Here is an 8,229-nt window from a genome sequence, read left to right on the forward strand (position 1 = left end):
CTTGTCCATCCAATGGTGGAATATGCCCTCCCCCCACCCCACACCCCTACTTTCGTCGATGGGATGGGATCACCTCCCTCACGCCTGGCCATGCTTGATGCTGTCCAGTTCCGCGCCCCTGATGTCATCGGCCCAGGTACCAAACTTCCCAGCCGTACTGTTCACCAAAAGGCCTCTGCTCTCCGCCTGTTGTATAGACTGATGTCTGGTCATGGTCTACGTGAAGATGCAGCCATGTACCCCCTGCCGGTTATGGCGTCGCGTCATCGTCGCACATGAGCAGCCTTAGCACAGCATTATCCCCACCAGCTTGAGTTGAATATCTTGCCATAGACCCCTGACTACCTTCCGCGCTCTTTCCCATTGTGCATATATAGTCATATGCGGCGATATGCCTACAGAACACTTTCTCTTTCTATACCTGTACTTATACCTCCCCACCCCTTTCTCTATCTATACGTGTATCTCGCCAACTCTTTCTCTCTCTCTCCCATCTCTCTCATTCACTTATCTCTCTTTCTCTCTTTCTGTCTCTTTGTCCCTCTTTGTCTCATTTCCTTTTCGGTCTGTCTCTGTCGTTCTCTCTCTCTCTCTGTGTCTGTTCCTTTCTCTATCTATACCTACCTCATACGAACAGCTCCCGCGGAGACTTCAACCTCATTCTCACAATTATGATAACATCATGCTTTTCGCTGTAATTCCCATTTAGTGCTATTTTCTTTTAGGTTTGCGCTGCTATCTGTCCCAATTTAAATGGTTCACTGAGTATTCCACCATTTTTTAGGTACGTTCACTGATGGAAGTGTCTGGAAAACTCTTCTGAACACTTTTTTCCGTTAACATTTGTATCCCACACTTATCTCTCTCGTATGTTAAGTTCATGCGTAGTCAATAAGGAATGGGTGCCGCAAAGCTTCTCCTCCTGTCTGCGATACTAAAGTTGCTAACTCCGAAACGCTTGTTCATAGACTGCATACATGGATATAATGAAAATAAAAAAATGAATTGTGACTCATTCGTCAGACATGTGCATTTTGATCTTTATGTTTGGTCTCTAATCGACAAACTGACTTTTCTCCTCAAATACCTCAACTTCTCTTTTTCTATTTCATACATCTGCTTCGTTTATTCCTTACTCTTTTCTTTCAATCTTTTTCTTTTCTTTCCCTTGCCATTTAATCACTGTCACTCACATACAAATCCCGTCATAAAATATAAAAGACAAGATTTTCTCATCTTTTTCTATTTCTTGTTTTTCATTAGCTCATTAGCTTTAGCATGTTCATTCACATTCTTCATCATTTGTGAGAACTAGACCTGGTCTAGTGAGAAGGCATTCTACTGCCTGTAATTCTGGTGAAGTAAAATAAAATAACAACAACAACAAGTTTTCAAACAACCACTGCATTTGAGTGTGAGAATGCATTGCTCATTCGAGTGGACGGATCTTTGATAAGATGTGACAACAGACTGTATACGGAAAGCAAATAGAACATGATGCGCTGGAATATCTGGATGGATTGAGTGCTGGCGAGTTGCCTGCCAACAAGTGATTTTGTGCGGAATGAAGCTTCGCGAGGCATACTTCAGAGTGGTAAAGCAGACGAGTTTGAACAAAGCGACAATGCATTCAGTCCAGAAAGGTTCAAAAATGCTAACCAGAATGGCAGTCCGCGTCTCATTAGCGTACAGGGCAAGTTCATAAACAAACAGAGGTTACAACAAATGTTCAGGGCGAGTACCTATCGGGTGTATGGCTCAGCGTCGAGAGCTGATAAAAACAAAACTAGAAACCATATTTTAATGTTTTCTATCATTAGCCGACATTCACGCTTTCTGTAAATACATATAGGCTGGTGGTCCGCGGCACTCAAGATATCCTATTTTTAGACAGTTGTGTACTTGAACTAGCACTCCTATTTCTGTGGCCTTTTCCTGATGATGTGGTATAACACAAAGTGGTTATTGCTGAGGCTAACAACAAATTCCGTGAAACATACACTCTATTAAAAGAAAAATGTCTTACCGTCCTGTTGCGCGGCGCTCGCTGGCGCACACCAACAATTGAGGTAGATCAAAATCCCGATGTACAGCCACGGCTGTGAGTGTGATGTAGCCATTCGTATCTCGGTTCGAAACGTCTGCAAACTTGTTCACTCGTGCATATGATCAAAGAAGTAACCTCCACCTATCGTTTGAGTTGAACAAGAGACTTCAAGCTACCTGCACGTAGCGATGATTTCTCGCGATGTCCGTGGTACTAGACCGTGTGATCCGCACTCCGTGACCCGCTTTGTTTGTCACCTGCTAGTACAACTGTAGACAGTACACATATTAGTACATCTCTGGTTAGCTTCCTGCTCGACAGCTTATTATCACCTGCTTGGTTTTTTTGTACCAACAGAAATGGACGGAAAGGATCAGCCGGCTTACATTCGTTCCTGTCACCGTCTGTCCCTATACATGTAATGGTGGTTTGATTGTTGGTTTGATTCCGTACAGAGTACTAGCACTGCACTTCCTTCTTCTTTTACTCGTTTTCTACTTTTTTGCTCGCCTACTCTAAGTCTAGGTGTTTATTTAGCATACATTGGTATCTGCAGAGGACCTGGCGTGCACGACTCAACTTGCAGATGTCCTGGGCTGTCAATGGAGTGTAACAGAGAAAGACCATGGAGCAGGTCGTCTGCTATGCGCAGGACGTGTGACGTGAAGCACAATAACTACGAACGAGGGACTGGTCAAAGGTAAGCCTGCCGTGAACAGGAACCTTGACCGGTAGTGTGTGAAAAGGAGCAGCTGGCCATCCTCAGTGTCCCATGTTCATTCTAGTAATGCCACATTCAAGCATGTAGGTACGATTGGTGTATCATGCTTGATAAACAACGGATGTTTCAACGGACTGCGTAACTGCACCATCTACCGGTGAAAGTAGCAGCAAGTTGCACAATTAAGGTGACACTGCGTTCCTCGGTGCTAGTCACGGGAGGGTAAAGCTAGGTGCTGTACAGTCATGTAGTTTGCCATTGCACGTAGATAGATGCGTCCGTGCTCGCGCCAAGCAATAGCGTGTGATCCTCCTAGAGGAAAGCCAATAACAGCTGCCCAGTACTGTTTGACACATCATACCCCGGGGCCCGTCACTGGCCCCTCAGGCCAGCAGTGAGCTCTCCAGAACAGAGAACTCCAGAACCCGTGTCAAGATTGGGACGCATACATGAATAGGCAAGATCCGAGCAAGTGACTGAGCTTAGTATCCGTTAGACGTTAATGTTCCTCATAGCGGATTTAAACACACGGAGACCTTGGGGCTGGGTAGTCTTGGAATACTTAGCAGCACTATAGCAAAAGATAACGTGGTCCATTGTCAGGTACATTGTAGTCATATATGTAGGACTCAGTGAGTAGTCACGTCTCGATGACCGATCACGATCCCCGTGACCAATCAAACAGTCACAAATCCCCGAAGAGCAGTCATAAAGTCACACACAAGTTTGAATCCCGATGACAAGTCACAAACAGCCGCGACTTTCTCTGTGAACGGTTACAGGATCCACGTCAAAATATTACGACTCAACTGTAGGCATTCACGCGTTCAATACTTTTTTCCTTCACAGGTTTCAGAAGAAGTGAGCAAGAAAGATTTCGATCAACTCTCGATCTCCGCGTAGTTTACTTGTAGCTCGAGTCTGGTGTGTGTGGGCTCCTCTCCAAAACGAAGGGTGGTCGAAAATCTTGAGGCTTCAGATAGAATCTCTTTTGAGAGGACGTTCTGGCTAGTAGGTTGTGCTATTTATCATATTTCAAGAACAAACTTCGTCGTTCAGAAAAGCTATTTCGGAATATTTTCAGTCATGTAATTTTTGCATGCCGATCTTGCTAGAGCAGAGACTGACTTCAACTGATCCAGCATGCAAGCAGCACTCGATTTGTGTTTTTGGAGAGGATGGGTGACAAGATTACGGAGTCAGAAGTGGACATCGTTGACGATGCAGATACGAAAATATAATGAAGATGGAAATGAAAATATGTTCATTTCCAAGAAGGTACTGAGTACATCAAGCACCTTCGTGTGTGTGGCTCTGTCTTTCTTGTGGAAGACTCCACAGAAAAACAATGTCCAGCTTGTTGAAACTGAAACTGCCTCTCAGTAGAAGTCGTTCAGGAAGACATCAATTCAAGACATCATTGATCCATTCTCAAGGACCATCGTAAGAAATTAAATCAAGTCATGTTTATCGATAAGAATGGCGAACTAGACCAGAGAAGTGTGCGTGTCTTGTTTTGACTGCAGGAAACTGTATTTCAATATTCTGGCTCAACGTAGTGCTTACGCAGTTTACTGCTTCGAAAACATCTTCATTTCTACTCCCAAATTAACTCTGTCAAATTTATTGATGCAACATTATGCATCATGGTCTTTCTTGTTGTGCTGCTATAACGTGCATAAGTACATGCATACGAGTATTGTGTACCGTTTACTGTCTCCTTGTCAGTGTTTTTGGGCGATCCTCCACACCTTCTTTTGTCTTCCAATTATTAATTTTATAGAAATATTCACTCACTTCAACTTCTTTTGATTGCTGGTGCGAATGTAGCCTGCAATGCCTGCTTGTTAGTGAGAGTGCACCAGACATGTATCGATAATTATGTATGTCTGACGAGTTGTTCTTGAACTGGCATGCTGCTTTGCTTAGATAAGGTTTAGAATTGGGTGCTAAATGGCCTGGAGGAATTAATCATGTTTGCGATCAGTATCACCAAGAGTACGGTTCTTCCGTCTACGCATCTCTTCTTGGCTTGTGGATTGGTTGAAAAGAGATAAAAATAATAATAATACAGAAGTACTTGTGTCCAAGTGTCGTCGTGAAAACAAGTTCTACCTCCGTAACTTTGTCCGCAAGGTCACGTGAATCTAGCTGGTAATCCCGCTGCCTATTTGTGTGTGTGTGTGTGTGTGTGAGAGAGAGAGTAAGTGTGCGCGCGCATGTGTGTGTGTGTGTGTGTGTGCATGCGTGAGAAAGAGAGAGTGTGTGTGTGTGTGTGAGAGAGAGAGAGAATGTGTGTGTGTGAGGTTTAGAGAATGTGTGTGTGTGTGTTTGTGTGTGCGTGCGTGCGTGGATGTGTGTGTGTGCGTGGATGTGTGTGTGGATGTGTGTGTGTGTGTGTGGATGTGTGTGTGTGTGTGTGGATGTGTGTGTGTGTCTCAAACTCTCTCTTCTACTCCCCCCCCCCCTGTCTCGGGGGCGGCGTGGCCAAGCATTTGGCAGCTGTACACCAGGCCAGGTGTGTGTGTGTGTGTGTGTGTGTGTGTGTGTGGATGTGTGTGTGTCTCAAACTCTCTCTTCTACTCTCCCCCTGTCTCGGGGGCGGCGTGGCTAAGCATTTGGCAGCTGTACACCAGGCCAGGTGTGTGTGTGTGTGATGTAGAGAATGAATGACATATGTGCGTATGTGTGAGAGAGAGAGAGATTTAGAGAATGAGTGTGTGTGTGCGCGTGTGAGTGTATGTGAGAAAAGGGAGAGAGTGTGGGTGTATGTGAGTGTAATGCTGTGGGCATGTGTGGTCTCCAGCTCTATACTATGTCATTCACGCTGGAACTGCTGCTGCATAGCCCCAAGTCTGAAGACTTGGCAACTTCACGCCTGCACCTGACTCTTGCACTATGATACCCGTCACCTATGATACCCCTCAGAATTTCCCACCTTGCTCCCTCTTATGTTCAGGCTGCCCGTTTAGGAGCCATCAGTTGCCTGACGATCGTAGTAATACGTGAAACTCAGAGTTGTGACAAAGCCTCCAATCTCTCTTGTAATACAGAAATACCTATATTCTGCCTGTGACTACTCACAGAGAAAGAGTGGTCACAACTGTGCATTCCGCATGTAACTGTTCGCATGGAATTATAGTGATCACAATTATAGTGATCACAACTGCATTCTGTGACAGCTCATAGGGAATTCTAGTTTCCACAACAAATCCTGCAGTACGAAGCACCCTGCGAGCAGTCATGAACTGTGTACTTTACCCATGTTCATGTATGGTGATTTGTGACTGGTCATGGGGCATTGTGACTGGTAAACTAATTTGTGACTGGTCATGGGGGGTTTGTGACTGTTTGACTGGTCACGGGGACTGTGATTGGTCACGGGGACCGTGATTGGTCACGGGGCCTTGACTGGTCACTGAGTCCTACATATACCCCACTGTAACAGGTCTCAGCAGTAGAACATGTCTAGCGGGAGGAAGATTCTATCAAAGGCGCTGCAAACTGTAGCCCAGAGGTCGTAAGCTGAGATTTAGCAAGACGGGTTGATCTCGCAGGGCTGCTCATTGCGAGACTCGTATGAATACAGACCATTTCGAGAGTAGGAGAGGTCCCCTCCGTGACCAAACATGACTCTACTCGTGAAAAGCCGACATATGAAACTGCAACAACCTCAGGATATGAAACAGGAGCTGAGGACATCGTCCGAAACGAGCCCTCACTCCAAACTCCAGCAAACAAAATCCTCGCTCCTATAAAAAAAAGACGATTTAGTGCTCGTGATAACGCTGCACGCAAAACACGCAAGGTGAAGAACCGTGCCATCTTCAGCAAAAGCGACCACCACTGCAGTAGCTACACTAACCTACAGTCGCAGCGGCCACCGGGCAATTGATTCCCTTGCCAGACGTGAGATCATTAGTTTGGCGGACGGACCCTGGCTTCCCGCCAGTGATTTTCATTCACATCTGGCTGCGGCCCTTCAATTTTTGTCTTGTTGCTATTTTTTATTTTTTTATTACGATAGTCACATACCCAACTCGTTAAACAATAAAGAAAGACAATGGTACTGAGACAAGGACAAACGTGACAACTACTGAAAAATGGCTGCACCGAGATGCAGCAGTGATGGTGGGGCTCTGCCGACCTGAGGTCTCCGCATCACGGCCAGAAACACGCACCAAAAACAAAATATAGAGCTGTAAAGGTCAGCAAAATAAAAATAAAGCAAAGGCTAACAAGAGCTAGTACTGGTGTGCAGCGCATTTGTAGCAATGGGAGTCGTTGACGAGGCACTAGAATATAGGTGGGTCGACAGGCAGAATGTCCGTGGACCATCGCCAATCCTGTCGGCGTAGGTATTCGTTGACGTTTCATTTAAACTTTGGAAGACTTTGCGAGTTGGGGCGGTGTGTAGAAAAGCTGACAGCAGGAAATTCCACAGCTGGATTGCACAATACGGGAAACTGAGGAGAATGGTGTCTGGTGCTTGTTGCGGTAAGGGATTTCTTAGCTGGTAACTGTGGCCAGCGGCCATGCGACGATCGTTTCGAGTGCAATTGGCGTCACGAAGCATTGCTGGCTATGTCTGGGTCTGCGCCAGTAAATATGGAGCGAGAACGTTTTGTGACCCAGGAAATGTGAAGGCCTGAAACCAAGAAAGCATGCTCAATTCACAAAAGATATAGTCCTCGTATTAGGCTCGGGATTGTCCGAGAAGTGTATTGAAGCGTATACCTTCCACCTCTGCCTTGTAGCACTGAAAACGTATACGCGGATTTTGTTTGTGTGTGGGAAGGATACAAGAAAACTCTTTTGTTATTATTTCAAGGTTTTGCAGATTTGGCGACTACCATGACTTGAGCTTGACTTTTATGTGAATAACTCTTTTTTTACTATTGAATTGAAATCAACGAAATTGATGGGAAATGCGAGCCTGGATACCTGTGTACAAGATGATAGAAGAGTTGATTTGACCCCCTAGGCTTGTAAAACAGGGCAGTCCATTGGGAGACATAGGCAGAACGGGAGCAAGACCAATCCGGATCATTGGTTATATGCTAGCCACGCATATTATTTATTTATTTATTTCTGCACCTCGTGGCAGGTCAAGACAGCCAATTGAATCGAGGAGAGGGTGAGACTAACCACGGAAGAAGAGAAAAAATAAAATGAAGAGCACGTACACAAAGTGGGAAGGGATTAGCAACTTACAAAGCAATGGGATGCTCAGCGAGCTATGCAGCGGAAGTGGTGACTGTGACTTTGTTTACTGGGAGATACTGAAGTGCTGTCTGACGAGGGTACGGAATTTGGGCATATCTGGAGCTTGTCCAACACTGGTAGGCAGTTGGAGCCAAGTGGAGTAGGAGCAAAAGAAAGGGGAATTTACGAATAGGGTAGACCTAGCTAGGCGGAAACGAACGCAGCTTCGGGTGGTGCCACCTGAATTGAACCAATT

The sequence above is a fragment of the Sycon ciliatum genome, chromosome 10, assembly GCF_964019385.1.
Source record: "Sycon ciliatum chromosome 10, ocSycCili1.1, whole genome shotgun sequence".
NCBI lineage: Eukaryota > Metazoa > Porifera > Calcarea > Leucosolenida > Sycettidae > Sycon > Sycon ciliatum.